Genomic DNA, 22917 nt, shown 5'->3' on the forward strand with positions numbered 1-22917 from the left:
TTATTTCCAATAGAGTTGAGACATTGGAGGAGTCATATTGGGCTTCCAAGCTTACAAATGTTAAAGTTGTGTTCATTATCTACATAGACATTAAGGGTGGGAAAAAATGTATTCACCTTGGTATTTATCCAGGTCTTTTTTATTTCTGAATCAATTCTCAATACTGACCTGACTAATGACCTGCTGATATAAAGCTCACGAGGACTGACTGGCATGTGATGTGCGTTGTTTTTGGAAATATCACTCGTGATCTACAGCCTCCAGGAGTGTATGATTCAACTTTGTCCCAGTGGTCCAGTGGACACTGTTTACATATAAATGTGAAGACTTAAGTCTGCAACTGCAACTCCCAAGGAGGCTCCCAGTCCTAGCCTTTAAAAATCAGTATTAGCGATCTTAAGCTAAAACGTTGCATTTCAAAATAAAACATTTAGCAGTTTAAATCAGTTCCCTGTTCCCATGTCATTTCGTATGAATTTGGAAAATTTGCCGTTTTATTTCCAACTGCAACAACAAGAAAATAATTTTCTACAGTTCGGATTTGTGCATCTGCCTGCTTCCTCTCCATAGCAACAGTGGCTGAGGCTCATTGGCGCTGTAGTATTTAGTAGGGATGGGCAAAAATAGTATTCGATTTTCACTGGGAACTATTCCACCGTTCTTTGAAGATTCAGTTCTTTTTAATTTAATGATTAATGGAAAATTAAAAAATCATGACCCATTCCTACTATTTAGACCAACTACTCTACCAAACTAACAGAATAAAACATGATATCTTAGAAACAGCATTTAAATAATTAAAACCGATGGCCAGAACAAAACCTATAGTATCTTCGGATTATCCTGGAGACTCCCTCGTTTCTACGTTAATGAACATAGAAGATATCATTAAAAGGAAACTCTCAATCGAGAATTTTCAGTAGGGGAACAATAATTAAGGGTCCGACTGTGTGCTCCTTGAGTTGTTGGTTGTTGTCTTGCTCAGAGGTAGATGAAGACCACTATGTGCATTAAGTATGAAGCTGGAGATAGGAAGTGGTTAGCTTAGCTAAGTATGACGAGGGGAAACCGCTAGCCTGCTCTGTGCAAAGTTCAAAAATCTGCCCACCAATATCTCTCAAGCACACTAATTAACACATGTGCTGTTTGTTTAAACCAAAACAGAAATGTAAAAACAACATTATGAGTTTTTAGGGGAAGTTATTAGCTCTAAGAGTTTCTTGGCGAACAACATTGACTTGATGGAATCTTGGCGTCTCAGTGAGGTCGAGGGCAGTTTAATCTTTTACACCACGTAACTCCCCTCAAATCCACAAATGTTTAACTGATAAGCTTCAGAGATGTTTCCCATTCTTTCCTGTCAATTTTAACCTGTAACTTCTGTGTGAAGTCCAAGCTCACTGCTGTCTAGCTCTAACTCCATACTTAATGCACAGACATGAGTGGTATTGATCATTTCTTGTAACTCTCTGAAATAAAGCCTTAAAGTGTTATAAAGGGTTAAGCTATTGCTTTAAGTTAAATTTCCAGGTAGGAAGATTTATTCTATTCTCATAGGCTCTAGGTCAGTGTTAGTTTTATATAAAGGATGCAAGGGCCTGGATGTCAGGAAATGTTCTCAACACGTGATTCTGTGTACATAGTTAGAAACACCAAGACTGCAGCTACAGTTTGTGGTCTTCAGCAGCAAATGACAGAGCAGAGAGGCTGTTATTGAGTTTGTGATATTGTCCCCTTCATCTCATCTGCATAGGTTCATGTTTTGATATCTGAAACATATTGAATATCACACAGACATAGATAAGGACGTGGTGCTCTGAAATGAGGAGATGTGTGTAGTGTCTGCTGCATTTGTGTGTGTCAGTATGTGTGTGTCTGTGATTCAGCCCAGTCATAGAGAGAGAGAGAGAGAGAGAGAGAGAGAGAGAGAGAGAGAGGAGGATTGTTGTGAGCTGGGCCCTGGTTTGCTTTTCAAATGTAAAAATAAAAATCCCCAGTGGTGTAGAGACGGTAACCCTGTTCCCCCGGGAACGGGAGGCTTAACACCATGGCGATGATGACTCACCGTCACTCGCGAGCGTTCCTCGATTCACATTCAGGTGTGCAATGCTACACACATGCACAAAGACACACAAACACTAGGGGAAAATCCACCACCCTCATGTACCCAGCTACAGATCTGAGTCAAAAGAAAAACTAAGAATGACACCTTCCGAAAGTGATGATGTTGTCTGTCTAGGCTTCTCATTGGCTGCATTATGTGTAGGCAACAACAGGACAGTGAATCATACAGCGAAGGCTTGTCATTGTCGTTCTCATTGTCGTAACCTTGTTAATTTTAGCTGCAGATACTGAACGACTTAGAATGATTCAGCAGGTAAGAGGATTTCAATGTCTTGCTTTAGGTTATGTAACCGTACTTGGGAAAATGACGTATGGGTTAACTTTCCGTAAATTATTATAACGTAGACACATCATCCAGAATCCACTGCAGATGTGAGGCTCTTGTGCTCCATGCTAACATATTTGAACATTTCTGTTTGGTATTGATATACCTTGCTGACTGGCTTCCTTTTAAAAGTGAGAAAACCAGGAAAAGTAAGTAAGGCAATGTTTATGACACACGTGCATCACTTTATTTTTGATTTTATATCACGTGATGGTTAAACCCAGTTTGATTTCCTTCAAGATATTTGTCATCTATTCTGATATTTTTGTTGCAGCTAATGCTACTCTTATCTAGAGAAAATTAAAAAAGTAACTATAATGGAGTACTTTTATTGTTGATTAATTTGCCAATCATTCAGTTAAACATCTGGTCAAAAAAATTCCCATCACAGCTTTCCAAAGCCCGACCTGAGGTCTGCATGTTGTGTATTCGTTTGTTTTGTTTTGTTTGTCCAGTCGCAAACCCAAAGTTTTTCAGTTTAATCTCATGGAAGACTAAGAATAACAAACTTTTGATATTTTTGTTCCTCCAGAAAATTACTCAAACCATTGCTTGTCAGTTACTTATTCCAATTTATTTTAAGATTGAGAAATCAAAGAATATCGCAATCCAACAGTGTATGAATGAAATCCCTAATTTTATAACTGCATATCAGCAAAAAGGAAGTAACCTTTTACCTGCACTCATTGGGTTTGAGACATTTGTTGTAGTGTGATTTTCTTTCACTTCACAAGGCAGGCAGATTAAAATGTTTATTTCACTGTCTACTCCCATCTAAATGAATTTATCGAAACTTCCATCTGTGGATGAAACAAAGAAAACTAGAATTTCTAAGTACATTTAAACTGAATTAAATGCAGCCATGTCTGAGTGTGTACTAAATACCCCCTTCATAAGCTGCAAGGATTTCTTTATACTGTGACTATATGATATTAAGATTGCGGTGACAAAATGAACACAATAGAATAGTTATGTAAAGATAAATATACTGATATGTGGCTTGGTGTGTATCACATGTTAGACAGTTGCAGTATTTGCATATGTGAATATGCTGTTTTTTAGGGGAACAAAAACAGGATTCTTTTCTTTTCTCCCTGAAGCTTTCTTCTGCACCTTTTCTATTTTACAGAATCATTCTTGTGGGGCAGGAATTTCTGTCCTGTCTGTTATCAGCGGGCTTTGACTCCTGCATCCTTTGTTTTTTTGATTTTACTGTTTGCAGTCCAGAAATTTAGGCTCACTCTGCTGTTGTGCTCAGTGTTCATCACTCTGTACAAGTGCATCAGCTAACTGCCTAACATACAAAATGTAAATGTGACCACCACTGGCCTTACTCTGAAATAATCTTTGCTTGCAGCCCTACAAAAAGTGCAGATATATGTAGTTATCGTCACACAGGTCAGAGCAGCACTGACCAGTGGAGATGCGTGGGTGTATGAGGTGGAGAGTGGTCACCAGTGGTTAAAAGGGCCAACCATACATGTTGGGAGAGTTACAACAAAAGGTCGTAACATTTTTCAGTGGAACAAAGTCTTTTAAGACAGTATTGAGTAGGACAACATGTTTAAAAAGAAGTTCTCAATATGCAGCCGTATGGATTCTGGATGCTAGTCCTAAGGCTAAAGTGGTGGGGTGTGCTTATTATTTTGGAGCTTATTTATGCTCTACAGTATCGCACATCATTTGTTATGGCATTTCTAAACTGAAGAGAGAATATTTGTGTCTTTTAAGATCAAACTAAGCAAATGAAAATGGCAAGTCTTCATATATGTGTTTCATTATACAACTGCAGCATGTAAAACACGTTATATTTGAGTTTGTTTTTGTTAAAATGTTTATTCGATTCTCCATTTAAAGCAATCATAAGCATTTTATTATTCCACTGAGATACTTCCTGTGTAATATATGGAGGTATAAGTTTAAGAAATCCAATCCTTGTTGAAACTGAATTATGTTTTTTGAGTCATACAGTAGCTTATACGATAATTACAAGGAAACAATCATTTCACTCCAGTCTGACATGCTCTAATTTCATAATGTTCAGCAGAGGAAAAATTAGAAAAGCCAATTTAACTAATCTGTTTTTTTTATTGCATGGACCTGTGTTAAGGTGTTTTGTAACTTGTCTCCAGCTGGTGTTCATTGTGGCTTCTCAGAGGAAATGCATCATATTGGAAATGCTTGTGTGATAATTGTTGGAGGATGAACACTAATGCATTTCAGTCCTTCATGAGCACTCTGTTGCTGTGTTTTCTATCCTGCAATTCTTTATTCATAAATCAATTTTGACAGCTTAACCAGGGCAGATTCATTAGTCGACAGAAAATTTATCATCAACTTTGTCAATTTTGATAATCGATTATCATTTATCAAGCAAAATGCAAAATGTTTGCTTCATCCTGCTTCTCAAAATGTGAGGATGTGCTGCTTTTTTATTTTATACATTTAGATATTTAATCTTTTGGGTTTTGGACTGATGGCAGGATAGTTATTTGAAGACGGTCAACCAGTCAAGACTGGTGAAATTATAATGGGGATTTTCACTATTTCCCGACAGAACAATTAACAAGATCAAACACAATTTGATGTAAGATCAACAAAGCTTTAGTTTAACAGACCTTTTGAGTCTGCAGTTGCAAAAGACTGAAGTGGTGCTGTTAAAATGTTAAGAGATGGTCTTGTGTTCATCCACTCTACAGTATATTTTTTCTGATTTGCTCCTCCTAATATTGTGTATTTTCCCGTTTTTCTCTATTTAAAAGTATCGTAAACTGAGTATCTTTGGGTTTTGGACTATGGGTTGGAGGAAACAACCATGTAGGACGCTTGCAGTATGTTGTTTGGCCGACTGCTATATATTACATAGACACCCTGACACTGATTCACTTATACATCATTGATTATCTTTTTCTCCAAAGGGTCAGCTTTTCTTTTTGAATGTGAGCATTTGCTGCCTTTTCCATTTTATTTCACTGTGAGCTCAGTACCTTTGGCATTGGACAACAGGCAATTTCAAGGTGCCACCTTGGACTTAGGAAACTGTGATGGGCAGTTTTCATTGTTTTCTGACATTTCACTCAATGGTTATTTGATATATCACAACATAATCAACAAATCAAAATGAAATGTGTTGCTACCATAATCTCAAAGACAGGGTATTTTCATTGGCTGCTGTGGTTAGCATAACCTCAAATTAAGAAGGTATTTTACTCTTCTTCCAGCAAGAGGAGAATACTGAGATAGAAAACCTTCAAATGACAGTTTGGTGAAAGGGCAGAAATTTGACTGTCTTAAGAGGCAGAGCATGTGACTGCTGCATGAATAATTTCCCACCCTGTGTCATTAATGAAAAGCAAACTTCACCAGATCGTCTGTTGGGTCTAATTGTAATCTACATGTATCAGTAACAATAACCATGTCAGAAGACGACATAAGCAGCTTATCCAGACAGATTGCATTATTTCTTGCCTCGCCTTGTTGTTGCAAAGATCTGAAGAGCACTAAATGTGAGCAGTGAGAATTTGTAGTCTCCAATATGTCATAATATTTTATAGCATCTTTGGAAATAAAACTTATTAAAGCCTTGTATTGCTATGACAGTATATTGCTTTGATAGAAGTTTATATTTTTAATGTGTACTTGTTGCCATCCTATTTCATCTACACAGGGAGAGTGTTTGGGTGCATTTTTGTGCACCTCTGTATGTGTATAAAACAATTCTCCATCGTCGTAAGCCAATTATTGTTTTCTACGCAGAATATTCAGGAACTCTGTCTAATTATACCCCCAATTGCCATGGCCTTAACATTCGCCCCAGTACCTTGTGTGGCTCTGCAATCTTTGAGGCATCTGATGAAAGCTGCACTCCATGATGCAATCAAAGAGCAAGGCTCATTTTAGATGTAGTTCAAACAAGAGAGGGAAAACTCTGCGTGTTTAGTGGGCTGATTCAGGGCAAACTGAGAAAGTGATTCACAACACATTTACAATTCATCTAGTTATTCTTGCATTGCAGCACGCAATAATTGCAGCGATAAAATGACCACAGCTAATAATCTTTAAGCAAGCATGAGGACATAATGAGGAGGAAGAAAACACAGGGAAACAGTTTTATACGAGTGAAGGGATGAACAAAACTGCCTCTCGATGATGGAAGCTTAACAAGGAACTCACTAGGTGCTATGAATTAAAACTGGGGAGTTTTTCATCAGTAAACACATTATATCCAGTTGGAAATGTGATGATGCTTACGTCTTAGATCTGGCACATACCAGCAACATAATAATGAGCAGTTTTAGCAAGTCATAGTGTGGTCTAATTGTATCCAAAAATAGGCTTTTTATACATACAATTAAACATGACTTCAGCAGATTTTAGTCACGTGTGACATTTTGCAGTTGCAGTCAGTTTATTTTATGCCTCAGCATGAACAACAGAAGATGTAATGCGCAGTTTCTCATCAGGGTTATACTCTGCAGTAATGACCAGGCTCCTGTATTTTGTCCCATTTATAAAACTTCTTCTGAAAGGCATTAATCATTTTACCCAGTGTATCGATTCAAATGGTTTTATTCCAAACAAAAGGAATTTGTATACTGCGAACAAAACACTTAAAAATGTATTTAACATCGTACTACTCTTTAGCAGACCTGAAACAAACATGATGAGAACCTAACCTGGTATGGTTGCTGTTAAGCCCTCACCTCGCTCACAAAAATATTATGTTGTCTATACACATTTAAAATTAAGTACACGAGAACTGGAAAATATGTCATCTTTACATTCACGGAGGTTAGTGCTGTAAAAATGTGATGTCTCTTTTGTCTCAAAGTGATATTAAAGCTGCTTTAATCAATTTCTGACCACTAGGGGAAAGAAAAACTGAGACAAGTGGGTAAACTTTATAGCCTTATCTGGTTGTTGAGACTCATGCGTTTGCAAAATATTGCCTACTTACACATCCAGCAGATGGAGTAACATTACCAGCACTCTGGAGCCATGTTTCTGGGCACATGAGGAATGTCATTCCAATATTTTCTGCTTTTTTTTGCCTGTTTTGGTCTCCTATCTGAGAAAGTGTGTAGGTCTTTTAACTGCTAAATGCTCCACTTTGTTCACCAGCAAGTTGCCAACTGTGTTTTTCTGTGATGTGGCTAGGCAGATTGCATTCTTGAAATCAGTGGTATTATTAGAAATTGTTTGGTGAAAGCAGCTAAACAGGACTCACTGAACCATACAGTAAATGTGCCATAAAATTAAAACAGTTTACTAAATAAGGGCTAAAAAGCTGCATAAAGCTGAAGGGTTGCTATGAAATTCATCAGTGCAAATGACTTTTTCAGCATAAAAAGCCATGTAATAAAGTTTTTCCATCAGTAGCCCATTCCTACGGTCATCATAATGTTATTTGTTATCCAGTGTGTCCTTTCTGTATGATTTTATAATAATGTTAATGGCCGATCAGCGTCACCACATCCTCACAAGCAAAGAAGGGGTGAGGATATTACTACATGAGCTCAACAACACTTTGGAAACCATCGTTCATTTGCAGATTACTGTATTCTTTTTTGTTTACGTTTTATACAGCATCCCAACTTTTGTGGAATCAGGGTTGTAATCAGAATGATGTTTACAGATTGGGTTAATGCAGTATCTGTGCAAACGAACCTGAATGGAGGTCTGAAAGAGTAGGATAAGTCTAGTGCTGTGATCTGACTCCCTTTCTGTTGAATAAAAGATTGACAGCGGAGGGTTTGGGGAAGGCTTGTCGGAGGGGGCTTGTATCATTGAATTGGGTGGTGGAATGAAGAGAAGGAGAGGTGGAGTCCCAAATGAAGGTATGGGAGTGGTGCAGTGTCGGCCTGCCTGTCTGCTGGTGTATGTGTGTTCATGTGTGTGCATCTATGCCTCCGTATCTGTGTCTTATTGTGAGTGTGTTTTGTCTGTTTGAGCGATAGCGAATGCTTGCGTGTGCATGTGTTAGTGCGCGTGTGTTGGTTGGTTTGAGAGTTAAAGGGGGATCTCAATGCTTCTGTGGAGGGGGTTGTTTTGAAAGGGGGGGGGTGTGCGAAGCTGCTTTACAGAGAGATGGATAGGATGGATTGAAGGTGTAGAGCAGTGATTGGCAGGCGGGATGATGCGGCCCTGGCTCAGCTGCAGCGCTGAGATGTAGGATGCTGCTGATTGACAGTCGAGCCGAGCCTGGGAACCACAGTGCTGGATTGGCCACAAAGAGAGAGACAGAGGGAGAGAGATGCAATAGAAATTATAGATTTAAACCAAAATATATATAGCCTTAACATTTTGCTGTCTCTTCTGTTCCTGCATAGTTCGACACTGCCATCTGTTGTAAACTACGCTTGTGTTGTTTTCGTGATATTTCTGACAGCTGACAATGTGTTAATCAAGTTTCTATGTGTCAAAATGAATTGGGCAAAGAGAGAATGATGGAGAGAAATGCAGAGAGTAGGAAAGAGGACTGAATGACAGCTTACCCTTCAGAGAAACAGTGGAAAAGCACTGTGAGAGTGTAGAAATCCATTTAATGCATATGATCAGGCAAAATAATGTAAATGATCCTCAATATCTGAATATAGACATTTAATACAGAGTAGGGTTATTTCATCCTCCACATTAACTTAATTTATTATTAATATTTTTTAATTAATATTTATAAATATAATTATTGTTTGACTGACAATCCCAAAACCCTAAGATACTTGGCTTGCAATGATATAAAACAGAGATATTGCTAAATCCTCACATTTGTGAGGCCAGAACCAGTTTTCTATTTGACAGTTTGACATTTTTGTTGGATAAATGACTTTCATTGTTAAGCATCCATCAAAGTTGTTGCAGATTTTCTCTCACTTTTGATCTGAATTTCGATTAATCCACAAACTTTGACACTACTATTTATTTTTTTTTAGATCATGGTCATTTAATTGTCAGTGTGTGTAGTAAAATAGTGGACCTTTCTTTAAGTTTATTTATCTATGTGGAAAAGGTTCAAAAGTGTTTAGAGGTGCTAATTGGTGAGGCCATGTAAGGTGTTTGACTTCATCATGGTCATTATGAAGCTGCTTTTAAATGAGTGAGCTTGCTGATCTATGTTTTGTGTCTCGAACCCTGTATTCAACTTTGTACTGTGGCCTTGGATAGGGACGGTTTCTAAATGACAGTCGAGCAGTAAATACCAGCTTTGTGAAGCTCACAGCACACAGGTTTTGATGAGGCTGTCTCTGAGGTGCTCATTTCATTCTGTGGTAACACAAAACAGTCTTTGTGTGTCTCTATCAGTAAGTTTTTACCAGAGGTCTACACAGTCCACACAGTCTGACCATTACCGCTGGCTCCCGCAGATCCACGATCCCTCTCCTGTCTGAACACCCGCCTGCAACAATGCTTTCTTCTGAAATCCTGTGTGACCCGTCCTGCAGGGAAAATAAGACGCATTTAGCCCTTATAGATTTTTTTCTAAATCTAAAGAAATGCTATTACAGTTACTCAACTGTTTAATGAGCCACCTTTCGAAGATGTGAACTGAAAATAAGCCTTAGTGTATGTCTAAAAACTGCTCCAACTTGAGAGACTAAGAAATAAAAGTGGATGAAGAAAGTTTTGCACCATTTCCCTGTTTCTCTAATAGTTAATGTGGTCTCTCATAGAAACCAATACAGAAAAGATGCTGGAAGATATTATTTACAGGGCTTATCTGAATTAGAGATGGCAAATTAATTAAATGGAATTGATGTTTATAGGAAAATGATCAGTATCTGACCAAGTAGAGATAAAGAGGTGCAAACTAAACTGAAGCATTACTTGGTAGTGTAATCCTAAGTGCATCAATAATGCTTATAATGATGCACTTACTTTTTTATTATTGTATCATTCATACAGATACATCCAGCCTGGATGGGCTTGCAGTACACTACAAGTAAAATATAAAGCAGTTCCAGAGTACAGTGCCGATTTTAAAATCATTGTACAAAAAGTTAAAGAATATTCACAAAACTTTCATAATGAGATGTTTGTACCTTCATGACTAAAAGACTACAATCAAGTGATTACTAAGTAAAGCCGAATAAACTAGTCCACGTTCCATTTTTTTTACATGCTGTTGGGACAAAATTTAAACCAATTTAATCAAAGTTAAGCAACCATTCCGACTTTGACTGGGTTTACTGTAAGGCGGTGCTTTTGAGTATAGAATTAAATCTAATACAACTAGCCTCTCCTGTTCTCATGTAGCTTCATGAGCTCATCTTCTGATGATGACGCTGACCACCTGCGCCACATATGTAATAGTGAAAATATCCTGCAACCACAACATTGGATTTGGGTCCAGCAGGACATATGAGATCCCAATCCTGTTGCAGCCCTCTATTTTGACCTTGCGACCTGTGAAGCTGCCTTAATTGGCCATTAAAATATAAAAAGTACAAATTTTGAATGAATATTAAGGGAATCAGTTTCAAAGTCGAATTGAAGTTTGTGGTTCTGTTGTTTTATATACTCTCTAACTACAATGTATTGAGTTTGTGTAGTTGATTGTTTGGTCAGTGCCAGAACAAAAAGAGTTTTACTATTTCTGACCTTGTCACCAGCGATAAGCTTGTTATTGTTGCCTCCCTGCCCCTCCAGCTCCTCTCCTCTCTGTGTGTGGTTTGTGCAGCCAATCAGATTGAATGCCACATGTCTGAGTTAGAGTTGAGTAGGATGAACATGGCAGTGATGTTTCTTTCACCATAGAAGCTAGATATTCTATGGTTAAAATGACTAATCGATCTCTTACTGTGGCAATTTCTGAATGAGGCCAGCTCATTTTAAAGGCACCAGCAATTATCAGAAGCAGTCGCTCGATTCACATGACGAGAGACAGAAGCAACTTGTCTGTATGGAGCTGTCAACTCCCTATCAGGTCCCATCAATGTATTGGCATGACATAAAAAAAGAGATATGTTCCTGTCATACATTTTCCCCTTTTGTTTATATCACTTTCTTCCATTTTGCCTTGTTACTGCTTGTAACATTTGGAAAAACTATTAAAATAGATAATACTGCACTGTTTAGTTAATTAGAAATGTCTCAATCATATGTTTTGAGTGCATTTATCATCAATAATTAAATGTATTTTGTTGTTTAATTTGCTGCAGTATATTAAACATTTTATGATAATGAATATTTTAAATGAGTCACTTCCCTTTATGCATGCAGTGTTTATGAAAACATACTGCCTGCAAATACAGCTCTAAGTCCCTGTGCTAAGTGGAAAATAATTTGTGAATATTAGACCATGATATACAGTTTTTTTTAGCCTTAAATTACGGGTTAAACCGAAAAACAGCTGCAATTAAAATTCGTAGGAATTACCATCAAAGTGAACTCCGAGTGAGCAAGAGGCAAAGACAGAATGATACCCTTATTATTCTCCTCTCTTAATCAACATTTAACAGTCATGCCAATCAATGAATGAGGCTCGAATTGATGTGAATCCAGTTTGGATTTCTGTTATTCTCCAAACGATTGTATAATGCAGTATGTGCGAATCTGTGGGTGTAAGCACAGTGTGCATTTTATCTGAGAGTCTGATGAAAATATACAACCGCAGACATGAGCAGTGGTTTTGTTGGACTGTTTGACCAGAGAAGAAAGAGATAGGCCTTTTAAAGACATAATGGGGTTCTTCTGAGGCTGCTGGGAATCGTAGCCTTTTCGTTCTAAAACAATATCCAATATCTAAAATAATTGACGCCTACTCTTGCACAAAAAGCCTGCTGGCAGGAAAGTAAAGCACATTAGGAGATACCTGCAATTCATTTTTAACAAAACAAAGCAGAGGACTCTTTCCTGAAAATTATTATTGTGCGCCATTAGTATTTTCTTGTGTGCCATTACTTCACTTCCACCAAATCAGTTTTGTTTATTGAGTGCTTTCAACAAAGGACGTGGAGGAAAATATAACATTAAAAGAACACACTTCAGAATTTTTAAGCAATGGCACCCGACTTGTTTGTGTATGTGTGGAACAAAGCGTAGGAATAAGAAGAATGCTCTAATTTTGGAAAACAATATGTTAAGTTTCTGCAGTTCTGCATTTACCTGAAAGAGACTTGAACCGGACCTAGTTTCTATAGAAAGAACATTCGAGAGGTCCTTTTTTTATTGGGATTATGGGCATGATAGTGGAGCAGTGAGCTATGACGTTTAGCTGCTGGCAGGAGGGCCCATAATTTACCGTAAAAAATGTGCTATTAGCTATTCTGGACTTTTTTTTATGGCAACACACGACTAATGGCTAAAACTTTTTTTTTACAATAACTGCAGAGTAAAGAATTTCAAGCACATTAGCTCCTCGGTTAGCAAAAGAGTCAACATGGCAAGAAAAAAAACTTTGATGCTGCAATGTTTTTTGTAGTCTACAAACATATAACTTGATTCTGATCATAGTGGTGTGATTTTGCACTAAATTATGAATAGGATATTATAAATTATATTAAAAAGCTCTGTGGATTAAGAAAATACTTTTACCCCAATGGGTACATCTTCATACTTATATTTCCTATGATTCCTGAAGTGTGACTATATTTAAATGTAGAATTAATTCACTTTCCCATAAAAGAGAATGTACTATAAACATAACATAAACACACATCCTGTATGGATTTTATTATTACTTTCTAATTGTGAGGAAGATTCATTGTACATACCAAGTGGAATATTTTAAAGTTGAAGAACCTCTCTGTCCTCTGGTAGTCAAATTGTAATGGTGGCACCTTCTAAATTACCTCAGATCTAGTTCTTGTTTCTTATTGGATGTCTACACGGCTACCATTATATTTGCAGTAAGCTAATAAAGAGCTGAAAGACAGTCTGGGGAGATGTTCTTGTTAGACCTGCACGAACAGGGCAAGACACAGAGGATGAAAATATTGACTTTTTTTTTACTTATAAGCTGTTTAATCACTGATAAATCAGACTCTTAGATATGGTGAGGTGAGCCTGTCGGTAGGGGGAACCCTGAAGAACTACACAAAACCAGGCTTCCTACAATATGGTATCAACCGTCTTTGTACAGGCTATGTCGAGAGTGGTCAGTAGGGTTGGTTTCCAGGTGGCCGGGATCAGGGTGGGAACCATTGAATGTAGCTAACAGGAAGGGGGAATGGCTATCGGAGGGCACCAGCTGTCCGTGAGGATGGGCAGGTCCCCTGGCTTCCTGTTTCTCCACACTCTGTGTGCCCTGGAGCAAAACAAAACCAGCTTCCCCTTCCAGTTTGAGAAACAATAGATGGCGCAAACAGCTCTCCTCTGCTTCCATCCCCTTCTCCCTCTATTTCTCCTTCCTCACCTTGTCTCCATGTTGATCTCTCCTACCTTCTCCTCCTTCTCTTCTTGCTTCCCACTCTTTTCTCAACTCATCTTCTTATTCCTCCTGTGCTACTTTGTCTCCTAAATCATTCTTCCTTTTGTATCTTCATCATTCCTTCCCTCCTTACTTCTTCTCCATTTCCTCTTCACCCTCTTCTCCCTCCTATCTCTCCTCCTTTTCTGCCTTTCCATCAACTTTCTCTCCTTCCTCATTTTCCTTCATATTTTTGCTTGTCTGTTTTAGCTGCTAATTGTTGCATATGTACAGGATATACGTGTGTATGTATCTAACCATGTACAGTGTGTGTGTTGCATGCCGTTCAGATGGTAAATACAGTGAGAATTTTTTTATTGGCAGTTTTTAAAGGCAGCAAAAATGCTGTTTTCTTGGTTCAAATAGGTTTGACAAACATTCTGTGTACATGGTGGAGAGGAGGGAACTCTTAACTAGATTTTTAATTTGTTTATATTATATTTTGTACATACAAAACATACAGCAATCCAAATTCAGTTTGACACTATGTTATTTTTTTAAAGGAGGGAAGCAATGAAATCCCCCCCCAAAATACTGCAGCATCTTCAGAATTTGGTAATTGCAGTAATCACCAAGACTGTTTGAATTTACTTTATAAATCATTGTGAACCTACATTTTATAACAAGTGAAATAAACATGAAATTACATTTAAAGCATCCAGGGAAAGTCCCATGAGGTCTCTTACCCGACACATCTGCGATTTGTTTTGCTGAAATGGAATTTGTGAATGTTTGCTACAAGTCATAATGACAAACATGCAGTTCATGAAAAAATGACGAGTGAAGTGCAACATGAGCTTTTAATAGTAGAACATTCCAGAAAGGTCAACAAGATGGGCTCTGAGAGAGAGAGGGAAGTTTTATCAATAATGAATAGCATTTTCATCCACACACTGGAGAGTAAAAGAAGAATTCCACCTGGAAAATGTGCAGTGTACGTATACCACACACACAGGCATGCTGGCTTGTGCACACATGCTCATGTACAAACACACTGTAAAAGCGAGAGCATGCTGATACACAACACACAAACACAGTGAAGCGGCGAAAGAGTGCTTAAAGCTTACACATCCAGCTGCAAACACACACACACACACACACACACACACACACACACACACACACACACACACACACACACACACACAAAATCGCAGAACGAGGGCACACCTGGTCTCAAATACAAAGGCAGTAGAAAAAGTGTTGGCATATGTACAAAAACACACAGAGCGCACATGTACACACCCACTGATGTGCACGTTCACAGTGTAAAGTTATTGACACATGGAGAAATCCATATTTATATATAATACAGTGTGGTGGAGACCCATCAGTCTCCATAGTCTTCGAAAGGACCTGCACTGCTTTACTTAAGGTATTAAATGTTTATGTGCCGCTTTTTCATCCCTCAATAACTCTTCTTTCAACACACATGCACACACACTCACAATGGCAGAAACAGCTTCTCAAATCAGACGAGAAATTCACAAGTCAGAATGATATGAAAAATGACTTTTTCATCTTGTTGGCTCATTCTTTTGTATACCTTTTTGACAATAAATGGCATAAAAATGACATGATTTTAACTTGTAGTACCCAATTCTTGCACTATAGGTGTATTTCAGTGAGTACTTCATTTTATATTCTGATTAGAAATACTGTAACAATGAATTTCTTTCTTATACGAATAAGAGTGAGTGGTTCACCAATTGCAGGGTTGGCAGTTTGATCACCAGCTCCCCCGTCAACATGTCCAAGTGTCCTTCAGCAAGACGGCGAGCACCAAATTGCCCTTGATGATTAAACTGGCGTCTTGCATGGTAGCTCACTGCAGCTGGTGCGTGAGCGTGTATGTGAATCAGAGGCAAATTGCAAGTAGCTTGCCAGTGCACCTTAAAGGCCCCCCTCAACTTAAACAAGTGCTTTAGTTGCCTAAAATCAGACATTAGTTGCCACAGGCAGATATTGTTGAGAAACCAAATATTAAATGTTGTTGGTGAACCTGCAGATTCTTGTATGTTCAGCTTGTGTGTCTTCTCAGTTATGCTGATGGAAAATGTGATTTGGTCGACATTACATTTTGTCCAAATATATTTTTGATGTAAAATGAGCATTTTTTTGTTTGTTTGTTTTTTTTAGAAAAATGTTTGCTTTAACAGTTGCCCTTGTGGCAACATGGTATTCACTTTAAATTTTCAAGACTGTTGTTGCATTGCAGTGGGTGGAATTGATTAATTTTAAAACCTACAAAACCAGTGGCTCCTAAAGATTCTCCCCCACCTCCCCCCACCCCAATAACCATAACCCACCCCTCCCTCTCCCAGGTGAGCTGCTGAGAGCCTCGCAGGTATCGCAGCCTCTTTTAGATCAGGGCTCGATTATCAGAGGCCAAACAGTCAAAGCGATGCTCATTACCATTGATTCTTGCTCACCAGGAGCCTGAGTCACACTCAGACTGCGTGTGTTTGTGTTTGTGTGTTTGTTTGCGTGAGCTCTTAATTCACTCTATGAGGATCCCGTGATCAAGTGTTTGGCGTCTGGTTGAGCACTCAACGTCATGCATTGTTTGATGATATTCTGCTTTTGTCCTTTCACAGTATGTGTGACGGGAGTTTGACTTAACTTACGGAGGAAATGATGCACCTCACCGCAGAGGTCTGGCATTTTTTTCAGTGTTACACTATTTGGTCCACTATTTGCGGTGTGTGTGTGGTGGTTGTGTGGTGATGGGGGGGTGTCTTTGTCTCTTCTTGCTCTGCGTGTTGTGTCCTCCCCGCGGAGCTGCGCCCTGGGGGTCGGTGCGGCTGGGGGGGTGGCCCCTGTTGAATTATGGATGGAGGTGAAGAGGGGATGAGGGCTGGCCTCGGGGGGACATACCCTCCTCCTTCCCCAACACTTCCGACTCTCCCCCCACCCTTCCCCCATCCTCTCTTTTCCCTCCTGCTTCCCTCTCTGCCCAAACAGTCGCCATCCACGCGTGGCGTGAGGTTGGATGAGGGTGACTGGAGATGTGTCTCTCTCTCTCTCTCTCTCTCTCTCTCTCTCTCTCTCTCTCTCTCTCTCTCTGTCTTTATGCTTTGCTGTTTTTCTTTCTCTCTTGTTACACTTTCGTCCTTATCTCTCTCTTCCTCTCCCTCACGATTTCTGCTGGGAAAGTCAAAATGATAGAGGTCCGTTCAGCCGAAACTGGTCTGCAGATGTTGAGAAAACGAGACGAAGACATAGAGTATCTTGATTTTTTTTCCTCTGTAAATTACCAGCAGTATGCGCCTGCTGTTGAAAGCCCTTCTCTTGGCTTTGGTTTGGTTATTTGTTCCTCGCAAAACCTGGAATATGTAGTATGAGGTCTGATCAATAGACAATATACAATATAGTTTATGTGTATTAATAAGATATACTAATAAGAAGACATTTTTAAACTCAAATGTTCAAAATATTTGAACTTCTCTTTTGCACTTGTTTCATCACATGATCTTATTTTATTGTTGTTTTTCAATGTTTTGTCAAATTAAAGTGCAGTTTTGAAGAGCTGCGAAGGACATAGGGTCCGTTGTGGACGTGGCGACTGTTGCACTGAAGTCACATAATACTGTCTGTGACATTTTACAGTACTATGCACAGAAGGGACTGTTTACTGTTGGTTATTTTCCAGCAGTGTACTCAACCTTACCCTTGTTAGCTGATATAGGAGTAGGGAGGAAAGGAATGCCCACCTTGTTACAGCTGCATATTTCTTAGTGCAGAAGTCACGTGACGTTACTCTATTTTGTAGCTTGTTAACTCAAAATGAATCTCTGTCCAACAGCATCTTTATATATATACATCACAAGTATTGAGAGAGTTGTATGTCTGTTATATTTCTGAAAAGCACAAAGCTCCTGTTTTCTTACCCTTTGTCAGTCATGTATAGACAAACCTGTCTCATAAACATGAAGTTTATATTCTGATTTGTCCTGTATTGTCCTGTATCTGAAAAATGTCCACCAAAAACATATTTCAGTTTCCCAATGCGGGCTAAAAGTGAATATGATTACTGTTTTCTAGTTAAGTACTTACCACCTCTAGAAAACCTGCTTACTTTATGACCTTTAGGCTAATTTCAGTCATGATGCCAAATCAAATTTTAACACTTTAAAAAGCATCTGGATTTTTATTGGACCTCTGTATGTGTATGAGTTATTTGGACTCATGCAAAAAAAACATGCTGTATCTGTCCAGGGCATTTTTTTTCCCCATCATATATACAATAATTTAAGGAACAAAGAGTTTTTGCCTTGTCTTTGGTCAAGCTTTGATCCACTGTGGTCCTGCCTTTTCGTTGTTAAAATGTTGATGGTCGCAAAATTGAACCTAAACTCATTGCTGCAGTGATAATGCAACATAAAAGCACAGATGCTCCTGATTCTCTTTTCTTTTTACAGACTATATTGAGGCATTGGTACGATTATACCTTTCTTGTCCGGTTTTGAATTCCATGGTTTGAGTGACATGAGTTTGATAACAGGGGACCTCTAAAACACAGCATCACAGTATTAAACATGGACCACTCTTCTCTTTGCCACCCAGCAGCTTTCCTTTTTGAAATGTAATTTTGAACTACGTGAACACTGGTTTCCTCCATCTGAAATGTAGCAGCGTTTTAATGATGTGCTTTGGCTTGTGCGTTTCGACAATTGTGCAAAAGGGGTTTTAATGAAATCTATTATTGTTTCTCGTTGCAGGGGCAGTGGGGGAAGTGTTTACCTCACAAAATAGAATACAGCAGCCCCCAAAATGACAGGAAATACAGAGAGAGAGAGCGAGAGAGAGAGAGAGAGAGAGAGAGAGAGAGAGAGAGAGAGAGATTGAATTAAAGTTTTATGACTGATGAATATTTCATGTTCTGGGCAGTGATTCCCACATTCTGGTATGTGTTTGAGCGAGTGTGTGTATGTGTGTGTGTGTGTGTGTGTGTGTGTGTGCGTGTGCGCGTGTGTGTGTGTGTGTGTGTGTGTGCGTGTGTGTGCGTGCGTGCGTGCGTGTGCGCGTGTGTGTGTACACTTTTGAGTGTGGGCTCTGGTATGTCTATGTGTAAGTGTGCTTCTAGATATATGCAGGGTGTTTTTAACCCTTTCGCCACTCTTTTGGGACTCTGTACTGTATATAGTATGTTGTGTTGTCAACGTGTAAACACAGATTTCAGAATTAATACAATACCCACATGCCATATGTACAGTCAAAGAGTTGGTGGGTTGAGTAATCCCTCCTTTTGTCCATACTGACCATGAAGAGATCTCTTTCTAATGCGACTACATTTTAAAAGATGAGCCAAAGCTAAAATCATGCTTCAGCAGTTAAAAGTGCATTTAAACTTTTTTATTCACTTTGTGATATAGAGCAGTGTTTCTAAACCTTTTTCGCTTAGCGAAAAGCTATTTTTACTTGGGACCCATCAGCACACGGCATGTGTTCAGCCAGAAAGTGAAACTACTTTCTTGGATTGTATTTGATAGTTTTTTGAAGCTGCAGTAACTAAAAATATCCAGTAATTTACAAATTAAGTCGAGGCAAGGCAAATTTATTTATATAGCACATTTCATACCTCAAGGCAAACCAAAGTGGTTTACAGAGTACACAGGCGAAAGCAAAGAAGAAGATGATAAAAGGAAGCAAGCACATAGAATAAAAACAATAAAAAAAACTAAATTAAGCAACATTTTTGGTTTTTCATTTTATGAGACCTTGTGGGTCCTGGCCAGCAGGTTGGGCTCTACTGTTACAGGACGACGATGGGAAGCTTCTCCTTATTTCATCTCTGAATATACGAGTATTGCTGTGCGATCATTGTGCTTAGTTTGTTTCATTGACTATGACGATTGCAGAAGGAGAGGATTTACAGTACAGATGTTTTTGCAAGATGTATGTTTCTGAAAAGGAGAGGATTACTGAGCCTTTCTCAACTGGCCTTCATTGTCATCAGTCTTTACCGGCACTGGAAACTGATATATGAAACCACAAGCAGCCAAAGCTGACCATTCACAGTTCTTGGTGTCAACATGGTGTCTTCGTAATTGCTGAGCCCCGGCATGTGGCTGTATTGAGGAGTTGTGATGCCCAAAACCCCGTTAACACTTTTAACTTTTTTTTTTTTTTTTTTTTTTTTTTTTTTTTTTTTTTTTTACAGTGGAGTAAAAAAGTTCACCAGTATGCACTGAATGAATGCATAGTCTCTGTCAGTGTTCATGTCGGCATGTGAGTACTGTATTAAGGTAGAGTTTTTGAAATGTAGAGGTAGAGCATGTTTTCATTCTCTGTGTTGTTCGCATATCTTCGCATGTCCTCTGTGAAGCACTTTGCGACAATCCTGTTTGTCAGAGGCTTGATAAACACTTAACCTAATCAGTTTGGCAATGATCTAATACCCCTCCCCATTGACCAAGTAATGGTGGCTCATAATGGGTATTTAGATAGAGATATGAGTCTATGAAGACAGACATTTGTTTGCCAAGTAGTGTAGGCTCTCCTCAACCATCGATTAAGCTCACAGATCAATATGTCAGCTTGGTTTTCATCCATGCTTCTCTCCTTTCGACGATCATCAACAGTAGCTTACACTGAGGGGTAATGATTGATTTTAATAGTATTTTTAGCTTAGCTTATTGATTACAACACATACTGTAGGTCCAAGCAAGCCCTGGTTTACACACGTCACCGGCTGAAAAAAAAAAAAATCAATATTACCTATCTGTGTCTGTTGATCTACTCAGTTTTCAGGTCCCATAATCTGTTTGCTTTAGCCTAACCTTATGTATAGGTTATGAGGTGGAGGAGACCAGACTCAGAAACTCGAAAGCCAGAGATTATCCTTGAGAGAGAGACTAAATCCCTGGTCAGTCATTTTAACCACTTTGGACTGGAATCCCTTGGGGAGGAAGTTGAATGTCTTAAAATGTAAAACTGTAGAGCCAAAGTGTTAAGAATCAAGATAGTCCTCCGGGAAAACATATGCTTGAAACAACAGTAGAGTCCACAGTAAGTGTCTGCCAGTGATCCCAAATGTATGTTTATCTTTGCTCTTTGTGTCACCTACACACCATATCTGGTCAGATATATAAATATTCTATTTATATTCTATATTATTAATATGTTGTTTTGTAATTACATATGTTTTAGTTGATCACTTGACCATGACGTCAACAGGAAGCAGTGTAGTTGTAGTTTTGCCTACATATAACTTGTCCTTTGACCTTAAAGTTTTGGATGCTTTAATCAGCTACTCACACAGTCAAACGGCAATAATTCATAAAGTCTTTGTATGGCCCAGAATCGAAAGTTATGAAATAAAGGATACACATATATTCTATTATTTTATTCGTATTACCCACTCCTTGGAGAAATAAATATTCAGAAAAGGGAAAATAAAATCTGTATTTGACAGTTTGACATGAGAACTGATCTAAGCTGTAGTGGGTTGGTTTTTCCAGGAAGCCACACAGGGAACTAAGCCTCTCACCTTGTAAATGTCAGTGCCCCCTATTTTCCACTAAACTACAAAGGGAATTGAACCCCTAACCAGTAGGTGCCTTGCTCTGTTTATTGAGCTCTACCTGGCCATTGACACGAGTCAGCAATTACCTGATTAATATTTGCAGGATGCAGACATTATGGATCATCCAGCTTCTCCTTGCTCTCCCCCTTCTCATTTCCATTCTTTTCTCTTCTGCACTGCGGAGAGCTGCGTTTGCTGCATAATCGCCCACTGAGCATCTCCCGACTTTCTTGCCTCCCCCCCTCACCCCTGTTTTTTAATTTGTCTGTACCAGTATGTGGTTTTGTCATCAACTACCTGGACAGGTTGGACAGAACAGTGCTGACAAGTCTGAGTGGTCCGGGTTTCACTAGTCTCATTCCAAATTGAGATAATGCCATTAAAAAAAAAAAAGCGCACAAAATGATTGACATTGCAAAATTAAGACACAAATGATGGTACTTATCAAAGGATAGAAATAGCTTTAATCTATGGCTCACAAAATGATTACCCCTCAACACAGTAGATTGTCTATATTTTGCAGATATTGGATGATGAACTTTAAGTAATGACTTCCAGGTAATGACTTTCTTTTTGAGTAGAACTCCTCTTGTGTTTGCTGCCACATGGAGGGTATTTAGTGACAGCCTGTCACGCTCTCTTTTATAGTTATTACTATTTCAACCAGTCATGGTTCCAGCCTCTTACTCTCAACTTCATGAAAAATGGGATTGATACTTGGTCTTTGATTCAGGATGAAATTCTGGGGCTGCTTTGACTCAGCAGCTATACAGTATTTGCTCTTTCCTCCCTCATATATAGACCTTTAACTGGAAGCGTTTTGGACTGAATATTTGAGGCATTAACCCTGAAGCTAATGTCTGCCCACATTGCTGTAATAATAATAATAAAAGATGGCTTGAATATTGTTTTATATCGTTTTCCTATCATTCTAAAGCAGTTAATCTTTTATGTACATAAAAATGAATATATAGTCTTGTCAATATACACACTAATACAAATAAAAATCTAAACATTTACTATAAGATTATTACATATAATGAGTTGGTATTCACCAACTCATTCAAAGTTCTTGTCTATTTAAATGCAAAATCTTGCATTCAAATCTATAAAAGTACTAATGAATGGTCTGTTTACTCATGAGAGATGTAAGAGGTGATGGCATAGTTCACTTTTGTTTCCTGGCACATCTCTGCATGTTTATGTGTATTTATTTTTGTTCATGCTTGTGGGTGTGCATATTGTTTACCTAGCTGCCTCTGTACTCCCAGGGTGCTTCATTACTGTATGTATATGCTGTATGTGTGTGTATGTGTATGTGTATGTGTATGTGTGTGTTTAAGTGGACAACACACATTCAGCCAGCTCTCAGCATATAGCTCCACTGCTCTCCTGTGCACCATGAATGCCAATTGACACAGACATGAAACACAAGCACAGGCAGAATCACACAGGCACTCAGACACACCGTGTAGTGTGTATAGTATACACACACAAACACACACTGAGAATCACAGAACAGTGTACAAGTACATA

General features: G+C 38.6%; 1 protein-coding gene across 6 annotated transcripts in view; it reads left to right on the forward strand.

Moving 5' to 3' along the window:
* ldb2a (LIM domain binding 2a) overlaps positions 1-22917 on the forward strand; it is an 88153-nt gene that overhangs the window by 23010 nt on the left and 42226 nt on the right. The gene's annotated exons all lie outside the window — the stretch shown is intronic.

The sequence above is a fragment of the Chaetodon trifascialis genome, chromosome 5 (assembly GCF_039877785.1).
Source record: "Chaetodon trifascialis isolate fChaTrf1 chromosome 5, fChaTrf1.hap1, whole genome shotgun sequence".
NCBI classification, from domain to species: Eukaryota; Metazoa; Chordata; class Actinopteri; order Chaetodontiformes; family Chaetodontidae; genus Chaetodon; species Chaetodon trifascialis.